A 10,615-nucleotide genomic window follows, 5' to 3' on the forward strand; every position below is an offset into this window, starting at 1 on the left:
GTTAAAACTAAGGATCAAGAGAAAACCACTTTCACTTGTCCCTATGGAACTTATGCTTATAGACGCATGCCTTTTGGTTTATGTAATGCTCCTGCTACTTTTCAAAGATGCATGTCTGCTATTTTTCATGGCTTTTGCGAGAATATTGTGGAGGTATTCATGGATGATTTTTCCGTCTATGGGAATTCTTTTGATAATTGCTTGCGAAACCTCGATAAAGTATTGCAGAGATGTGAAGAAACTAACCTTGTTCTTAATTGGGAGAAATCCCACTTTATGGTTAATGAAGGAATTGTATTGGGACATAAAATTTTCGAGAGAGGTATTGAAGTTGATAGAGCTAAAGTTGAAGCAATTGAGAAGATGCCCTATCCTAGGGATGTTAAAGGTATTCGTAGTGTTCTTGGTCATGCTGGGTTTTATAGGAGATTTATTAAAGATTTCTCCAAGATTTCGGAACCTCTTACTAATCTTCTTCAAAAAGATGTGCCTTTTGTTTTTGATGATGATTGTAAGGAAGCTTTTGAAACTCTAAAGAAGGCCTTAACAACTGCTCCTATAGTTGAACCTCCTGATTGGAATTTACCTTTTGAAATTATGTGTGATTCTAGTGATTTTGCTGTAGGCGCTGTTCTTGGACAGCGAGTAGATAAAAAATTGAATGTTATTCATTATGCTAGTAAAACTCTTGATGCTGCTAAAAGAAATTATGCTACTACTGAAAAAGAATTGTTAGCTGTAGTCTTTGCTTGTGACAAGTTTAGATCCTATATTGTTGATTCAAAAGTTACAATTCATACTGATCATGCTTCAATTAGATACCTAATGCAAAAGAAAGATGCTAAGCCAAGGCTTATTAGATGGGTGCTTCTGTTGCAAGAATTTGATTTGCATATTGTAGATAGGAAAGGTGCTGATAATCCTGTTGCTGATAATTTTTCTAGATTGGAAAATATTGCTTATGATCCTGTTCCTGTTAATGATAGTTTTCCAAATGAACAATTGGCTGTAATAAAGGTGAGCTCGCGAGATAGCCCTTGGTATGCTGATTATGCTAACTTTATTGTTTCCAAGTACTTGCCTCCAACCTTTTCAGCCCAGCAAAGGAGGAAATTCTTTTATGACTTAAGGCATTATTTTTGGGATGACCCACACTTATATAAAGAAGGAGTGGATGGTATTCTGCGAAGATGTGTTCCCGAATATGAACAACAAGAGATATTGAGTAAATGACATGGTAGTGCCTATGGAGGACATCACGCCGGAGATAGAACCGCGCAAAAGGTTCTACAATCAGGTTTTTATTGGCCAACTCTCTTCAAAGATGCAAGGAAGTTTATTTTATCTTGTGATGAATGTCAAAGGGTTGCTAATATGTCCAGACGCAATGAAATGCCTATGAATTATACTCTTGTTATTGAACCATTCGATTGTTGGGGATTTGACTTCATGGGACCTTTCCCTTCTTCAGAAGGTAACACTCATATACTTGTTGCTGTTGATTATGTTACTAAATGGGTGGAAGCCATACCCACAAAAAGTGCTGATGGTGAGACCTCTTTAAGAATGCTTTTAGATATTATTTTTCCTAGATTTGGAGTTCCTAGATATATTATGACTGATGGAGGTTCTCATTTTATTCATGGTGGTTTTAGAAAAACTCTTGCTAAATATGGTATTACTCATAGAATTGCTTCTGCTTATCATCCTCAAACTAGTGGGCAAGTAGAATTATCAAATAGAGAGATTAAATCTATCTTGCAAAAGACTGTTAATAAATCTAGAAAGAATTGGGCTAGTAAATTGAAGGAAGCACTATGGGCTTATAGAACTGCTTATAAAAATCCCATGGGTATGTCACCGTATAAAATGGTTTATGGAAAAGCTTGTCATTTACCTTTAGAACTAGAGCACAAAGCTTATTTTGCTGTAAGAGAACTAAATAAAGATCCTAAACTTACCGGTAAGAAGAGATTGCTACAATTGAGTTCTCTAGATGAATGGAGAAGTAAAGCTTATGAGAATGCTAAACTCTTTAAAGAGAAAGTTAAGAAATGGCATGATAGAAGAATTATCAAAAGAGAATTTAATGTTGGGGATAAAGTCCTATTGTATCGGTCTCGTCTTAGATTCTTTGCAGGGAAATTACTCTCAAAGTGGGAAGGGCCATATGTCATTGTGGAGGTATATCGTTCAGGAGCGATTAAAATTAGTTCTCTCCAAGGCGATGCCACACAAGTGGTGAATGGACAAAGACTCAAGCATTATATCTCTGGAGATTCTTATAATGAAGATGTTGATGTTATTCGAGTGGAAACTCCAGAAGCTTTAATCAAAGGTCAAATTGACAGTCCGGCAGAATTCGACTTTGAATAGGTAACAGTACTGGTAATAAAAAGTTCGCGTTTTACTTTCCGAACAATGTTTTTGCTGTTTTTGGAAAATATGAAAAATTACGAGATCGAAACGGAGTGGAGGAGATGCACGAGGGCGTGCCCCCATAGGCCGGCGCGGGCCCCATCCTGGCCACGCCGCCCTATGAGGTGGCTCCCTCGTTGCCCCTCTCCGACTCTGGTTCGACCTGGTACTTTCCTTTTGACGTAAAAATTCCTGCTATATAATCCCCTGGACCCCTGGAGGACCGTATATCGTTTTCTCGACATGTTTTGTTTCGAGCTATTTTCTGTCAGGATCTGCTTCGGATCTAGAGCCATCATGTCTTCATCGGGAACTCCGAAGGACAGCTTCTTTGAGGACGTCGTCAACCCGTACATGAACGAGCTAAAGATGCACCCCAAGGAATTGTTGCTCGTAGATGGGGAGTTGCAGATCAAAGATGTTCAGGGTCCTAAAGGAGAAGGAAGCTTGGAAGACAGGATGGAGAAGCTAGAACAAGAGGTCTTCAACTACAAGAAGATGGCTGAGCATGAGGTGGACATCTTCCACAAGATTGTTTCTGAACTTATTGATGGACACAAGAAGGAGACTGCAAAGCTGTGGGACGACATCCTCTTGCTTCACGACACCACCAACAAACTCCAAGCTCAACTCTATGATGTTCAGAATCAAAACTGTGAGTATGAAAACAGGTTTAAACACATAAGCTATGCTGCTAGTTTCAGGATTCCTGAGACCAAGATGTCGTTTGTTGATGGAGAACCTCTTCCTTGGAAGTCTGATGATGGGAATTCATCATCACCACCGCCGAAGGAGTAATTCATCATCGGTATTGGCATCCTCTTGGTTTGTTCCAAGCTTGGGGGAGTGCCGCGGTATCACATCATCACTATCTTTTGCTTTTTATTGTCAAGTAGTGTCATATCATGAGTAGGGAAGTTATCATATAAGATGGATTGAAGTGTGGAAGTATCTCTCCTTAGTTGGTTGTCTATGTATCCCTTGGTGTGAGTTATCGTTATGGAATATTAATGAGAAGTCTTATCATTTACATATTGCACATCTTATTTTAGTTTGCAATCTCTATTATATGATTTATCTTGTTATTAGTATTGGTATCACTTTGGGAGCATTGAGTAAATCTATTTGGTTTTGGCAAACTTAGCATTGGTCAATAGCAACAACACTTTGAGGTTTTAGTAGAAAAGAGAAATACATGTAGTTGTTTCATTGTTTTCCTTCTTGTTAGCTCTCAGCTTATTATTCTGAAGTTAAAATTGTTTGTGCTTACAAGGAACATGCATGATTGTTTCTATCACATGTATATTTGTTTGTTTCCCTCAACTCTTATTCTTGCTAATCAACCTTGCTAGCCAAAAACCTGTATTGAGAGGGAATGCTTCTCGTGCATCCAAACCTTAACCCAAACCTATGCCATTTGTGTCCACCATAACTACCTACTACATGGTATTTTCTGCCATTCCAAGTAAATACTTCATGTGCTACCTTTAAACAATTCAAAATTTACTATCTCTTATTTGTGTCAATGTTTTATAGCTCATGAGGAAGTATGTGGTGTTTTATCTTTCAATCTTGTTGGGCAACTTTCACCAATGGACTAGTGGCTTCATCCGCTTATCCAATAATTTTGCAAAAAGAGCTGGCAATGGGGTTCCCAGCCCCGATTAATTAACTTTCATAATTTTACAAATGGACACTCCTCCATGGTATGTGATTGTTGGACGGCACCCGAGGATTCGGTTAGCCATGGCTTGAGAAAGCAAAGGAGGGGAGGAGTGTCATCTAAATAAAACTAAAATAAAAAGACACTCCTTCATGGTATGAGAATGATTGGAAGGCACCCGAGGATTCGGTTAGCCGTGGTTTGTGAAAGCAAAGGTTGGAAGGAGTGTCAACTAAGAATAAACTTTTATGGGAGCCGCTCTTCGAGAGTTTTTCTGGCAACGGGGTTAGAGAACCCGCTAACAACAACAAACACCTCTCAAAATGTTACTTTTATGCTCTTTATATGATTTCAAAACTGAAAAATCTCTAGCACATGATTTAATCCCTGCTTCCCTCTACGAAGGGCCTGTCTTTTACTTTATGTTGAGTCAGTAAACCTATTGCCCTCCATCTCAAGCAAGCATTTGAGTTGTTGTGATCAAACCATTTATATTGTGATCTATTTCATCATGCCTTTTACTCTTCCTTGTTTAGTACAAGTTTTATCTGAATGAATATAGCTTTGAAAGTTATCAATGATTATGAGAGATTATTATGATTGAGTATGCAAGTTGTGCCATATAAGCTTTAACGTAATCTGTTAATTGTTCTCTGACCAAGAACGAAGTTTGCCATCACCAATTATGATTTTGTATGCAACTTTATTTGTGATTACCTTGTACTTGTTTCAAGTTGAATTATATGAGGAAGTTGCTCACTAGAATGTCTTTTGTGAATTAATATGATGCTTCTTGTCCGTATTTTATTTATCGACTCTTCACTCCATAAACATGTGGTCCTGCTTACCGAGTTCAGTTTCGCTTGGGGACAAGCGAAGTCTAAGCTTGGGGGGAGTTGATACGTCCATTTTGCATCACTATTTTATATCATAATTTACTGTTATTCATTGTTATATTTCATATTTAGAGGTGATACTTATGTTACTTCATCTATTTTGCATGTTTCATGATTATTGGAGGATCGCGCACCGGAGTCAGGATTCTGCTGGAAAAAGCGCCGTCAGAATGCAATATTTCGGAAGATCAACAATTGACGGAAATTATATGAAAAATCCTATTTTTCCAGAAGACGAAGAGAGCCAAAAGGGGGAGCCGAGGAGGGCCGCCATGGGCCCCCCTCACAGGCCGGCGCAGGCCCTGCCCTGGCCGCGCCGCCATGTGGGGAGGGGGCCCGCAGCCCCCTCTGGCCTCCTCTCCTTCGCGTACATCTTAGTCCCGAAAACCTAAGCTCCAGAGGATAGTCGCGAAGAGTCACAGCCGCCTCTGCGGGGCGGAAAACACCAGAGAGAAAAGAGCTCTCCGGCAGGCTGAAATCTGCCGGGGAAATTCCCTCCCGGAGGGGGAAATCGACGCCATCATCACCGTCATCGAGCTGGACATCATCTCCATCATCATCACCATCATCTCCATCATCTCCATCATAATCACCGCCATCTCCACAGCTGCACCTCGTCACCGCTGTAACAATTTGGGTTGGATCTTGATTGTTTGATAGGGGAAACTCTCCCGGTATTGATTTCTACTTGTTATTGATGCTATTGAGTGAAACCATTGAACCAAGGTTTATGTTCAGATTGTTATCATCATCATATCACCTCTGATCATGTTCCATATGATGTCTCGTGAGTAGTTCGTTTAGTTCTTGAGGACATGGGTGAAGTCTAAATGTTAGTAGTGAATTATGGTTGAGTAATATTCAATGTTATGATATTTAAGTTGTGGTGTTATTCTTCTAGTGGTGTCATGTGAACGTCGACTACATGATACTTCACCTTTATGGGCCTAGGGGAATACATCTTGTACTCGTTTGCCAATTGCGGGGTTGCCGGAGTGATAGAAACCTGAACCCCCGCTGGTATATCGATGCAGGAGGGATAGCAGGATCTCAGAGTTTAAGGCTGTGGTTAGATTTATCTTAATTACTTTCTTGTAGTTGCGGATGCTTGCAAGGGGTATAATCACAAGTATATATTAGTCCTAGGAAGGGCGGTGCATTAGCATAGGTTCACCCACACAACACTTATCAAAACAATGAAGATTAATTAGCTATATGAAGCGAAAGCACTAGACTAAAATCCCGTGTGTCCTCAAGAACGTTTGGTCATTATAAGTAAACAAATCGGCTTGTCCTTTGTGCTAAAAAGGATTGGGCCACTCGCTGCAATTATTTCTCTTGCACTTTACTTACTCGAACTTTATTCATCTGCTACATCAAAACCCCCTGAATACTTGTCTGTGAGCATTTACATTGAATCCTTCATCGAAACTGCTTGTCAACACCTTCTGCTCCTCGTTGGGATCGACATTCTTACTTATCAAAAATACTACGATACACCCCCTATACTTGTGGGTCATCAGCGGCGTGCCGGAACAGAGACTTCTGTCCCCCGAAACGGAGTTTCGTGATAGCGGCGGCGCCCCTGGAGTCTTTCTGGAGTTTCGTCAATTCGTTGTAGGGTTTTTATGTTGCGAGGGACTATATAGGCGAAGAGGCGGCGCGAAGGGGTGCCTGGGGGGCCCACCCCATAGGGCGGCACGCCCCCCCTCCAGGCCGCGCCAGCCTATGGTCTGGGGGCCCTGGGCCTCCTCTCCGGCTCCCCTTCGGTGTTCTGGTCCGTCTCGGTGAATTAAGATATTTGGCTTTTGTTTCGTCGAATTCCGAGAATATTGCCCGAACAACTTTTCTGGAACCAAAAACAGCAGAAAACAGGAACTGGCACCTCGGCATCTTGTTAATAGGTTAGTTCCGGAAAATGCATAAAATCATTATAAAGTGTGAGCAAAACATGTAGGTATTGTCATAAAACTAGCATGGAACATCAGAAATTATAGATACGTTTGAGACGTATCAAGCATCCCCGAGCTTAGTTCCTACTCGCCCTCGAGTAGGTAAACGATAACAAGGATAATTTCTGAAGTGACATACTACTTACATAATCTTGATCATACTATTGTAAAGCATATGAAATGAATGAAGTGATTCGAAGCAATGGTAAAGACAATGATTAAACAACTGAATCATATAGCAAAGACTTTTCATGAATAGTACTTTCAAGACAAGCATCAATAAGACTTGCATAGGAGTTAACTCATAAAGCAATAAATTCTTAGTAGAAAGTTTTGAAGCAACACAAAGGAAGATATAAGTTTCAGCAGTTGCTTTCAACTTCAACATGTATATCTCATGGATAATTGTCAACACAAAGTAATATGATGAATGCAAATAAGCAAATATGTAGGAATCAATGCACACAGTTGACACAAGTGTTTGCTTCTAAGATAGAAAGAAGTAGGTAAACTGACTCAACATAAAGTAAAAAGAAAGGCCCTTCGCAGAGGGAAGCAGGGATTACTATTTTTGTGCTAGAGCTTTTTATTTTGAAAACATAGAAACAATTTTGTCAACGGTAGTAATAATTTATATGTGTTATGCATAAGACATCCTATAAGTTGCAAGCCTCGTGCATAGAATACCAATAGTGCTCGCACCTTGTCCTAATTAGCTTGGATTTACATGGATTATCATTGCATAACATATGTTTCAACCAAGTGTCACAAAGGGGTACCTCTATGCCGCCTGTACAAAGGACCAAGGAGATACATCGCATTTGATTTCTCGTTTTTGATAGTTCTCAACTAAGGACATCCATACCGGGACAACATAGAAAATAGATAATGGACTCCTCTTTAATGCATAAGCATTCAACAACAGATAATATTCTCATAAGAGATTGAGGATTAATGTCCAAACTGAAACTTCCACCATGATACATGGCTTTAGTTAGCGGCCCAATGTTCTTCTCTAACAATATGCATACTCAAACCATTTGATCATGATAAATCACCCTTACTTCAGACAAGACGAACATGCATAGCAACTCACATGATATTCAAAAAATGTGTAATAGTTGATGGCGTCCCCAGAAACATGGTTACCGCTCAACAAGCAACTTATAAGAAATAAGATACATAAGCTACATATTCTTTACCACAATAGTTTTTAGGGTATTTTCCCATGAGCTATATATTGCAAAGACAAGGAATAAAATTTTAAAGGTAGCACTCTAGCAATTTACTTTTGAATGGCAGAAAAATACCACATAGTAGGAAGGTATGGTGGACACAAATGGCATAGTTTTTGGCTCAAGGATTTGGATGCACGAGAAGAATTCCCTCTCAGTACAAGGCTTTGGCTAGCAAGGTTGTTTGAAGCAAACACAAGTATGAACCGGTATAGCAAAACTTACATAAGAACATATTGCAAGCATTATAAGACTCTACACTGTCTTCTTTGTTGTTCAAACACTTCACCAGAAAATATCTAGACTTTAGAGAGACCAATCATTTCAAACCAAATTTCAATAAGCTCTATGGTAGTTCTTCATTAATAGGTGCAAAGTACATGATGCAAGAGCTTAAACATGATCTATTTGAGCAAAACAATTGCCAAGTATCAAATTACTCAAGACAATATACCAATTACCACATGAAGCATTTTCTGTTTCCAACCAAATAACAATGAACGAAGCAGTTTCAACCTTCGCCATGAACATTAAAAGTAAAGCTAAGAACACCAGTGTTCATATGAAATAGGCGGAGCGTGTCTCTCTCCCACACATGGATTGCTAGGATCCAAATTTATTCATAGAATGAAAATAACAAAATGAAAATAAAACACACAGACGCTCCAAGTAAAGCACATAAGATGTGACGGAATAAAAATATAGTTTCACTAGAGGTGACCTGATAAGTTGTTGATGAAGAAGGGGATGCCTTGGGCATCCCCAAGCTTAGATGCTTGAGTCTTCTTGAAATATGCAGGGATGAACCACGGGGGCATCCCCAAGCTTAGACTTTTCACTCTTGTTGATCATATTGTATCATCCACCTCTCTTGACCCTTGAAAACTTCCTCCACACCAAACTCAAAACAAACTCATTAGAGGGTTAGTGCATAATCAAAAATTCACATATTCAGAGGTGATACAATCATTCTTAACACTTTTGGACATTGCTCAAAGCTACTGAAAGTTAATGGAACAAAGAAATCCATTCAACATAGCAAAAGAGGCAATGTGAAATAAAAGGCAGAATCTGTCAAAACAGAATAGTCCGTAAAGACAAAATTTTTAGGGGCACTTAACTTGATCAGATGAAAAAGCTCAAATTGAATGAAAGTTGCGTACATATCTGAGGATCACTCATGAAAATTCGCAGATTTTTCTGAGTTACATACAGAGAGGCCTACTCAAATTCGTGACAGCAAGAAATATGTTTCTACGCAATAATCCAAATCTAGTATCAACCTTACTATCAAAGACTTTACTTGGCACAACAATGCAACAAAATAAAGATAAGGAGAGGTTGCTACAGTAGTAACAACTTCCAAGACACAACAAAACAGTAGCAAAATAAAAACATGGGTTATCTCCCAAGAAGTGCTTTCTTTATAGCCATTAAGATGGGCTCAGTAATTTTAATGATGCTCTCGCAAGAAATAAGAGTTGAAGCAAAAGAGAGCATCAAAAGCAAATAAGAAACACATTTAAGTCTAACCCGTTTCCTATGCATAAGAATCTTGTACACAAATAAATTCATGAAGAACAAAGTGACAAGCATAGGAAGATAAAACACGAGTAACTTCAAGATTCTCAACATAAAGAGGTGAAACTTAATATTATTAAGATGCGTATAACCATGTTTCCCTCTATCATAATAACTTTCAGTGGTATCATTGATAAACTCAACAATATAACTATCACATAAAGCATTCTTATCATGAGTCTCATCCATAAAATAATTACTACTCCCAACATAAGCATAGTCATCTTTATTAATTGTAGTGGGAGCAAATTCAACAAAGTAGCTATCATTATTATTCTCATCACCATAATCATCAAATGTAGGAGGCATATTGTAATCATAATAAACTTTATCCTCCATAGTAGGTGGCACCAAAATACCACTATCATTATAATCATCATAAATGGGAGGCAAAGTATCATCAAAGTAAATTTTCTCCTCCATGCTTGGGGGACTAAATATATCATGCTCATCAAAACCAGCTTCCCCAAGCTTAGAATTTTCCATAGCATTAGCAACAATGGTGTTCAAAGCATTCATACTAATAACATTGCCATTAGCATGCATATAAAGTTCCATAGGTTTTTTAATTTTCTCTTCAAACACCTCATGTCCTAACTCAAGATAAATTTCATAAAGATCTCTAATTTTTTTGTTGTTTTCCATTAAGCCTATCTAGTGAAATAAAAACAAGAAACAAAAAGATATAATTGCAGAATCTAAAGGAAATAGCTTCGAGCACTCACACATTGGCAACAATGCTAGGAAATAGCTTAGTAGTCGGAGGATGTGAATACCTTTAACTTACCTCCCCGGCAACGGCGCCAGAAAATAGCTTGATGTCTACGCACGCTTCTATTCCTGTAGACAGTGTTGGGCCTCCAAGAGCAG

This window comes from Lolium perenne, chromosome 6 (genome assembly GCF_019359855.2).
Source record: "Lolium perenne isolate Kyuss_39 chromosome 6, Kyuss_2.0, whole genome shotgun sequence".
NCBI lineage: Eukaryota > Viridiplantae > Streptophyta > Magnoliopsida > Poales > Poaceae > Lolium > Lolium perenne.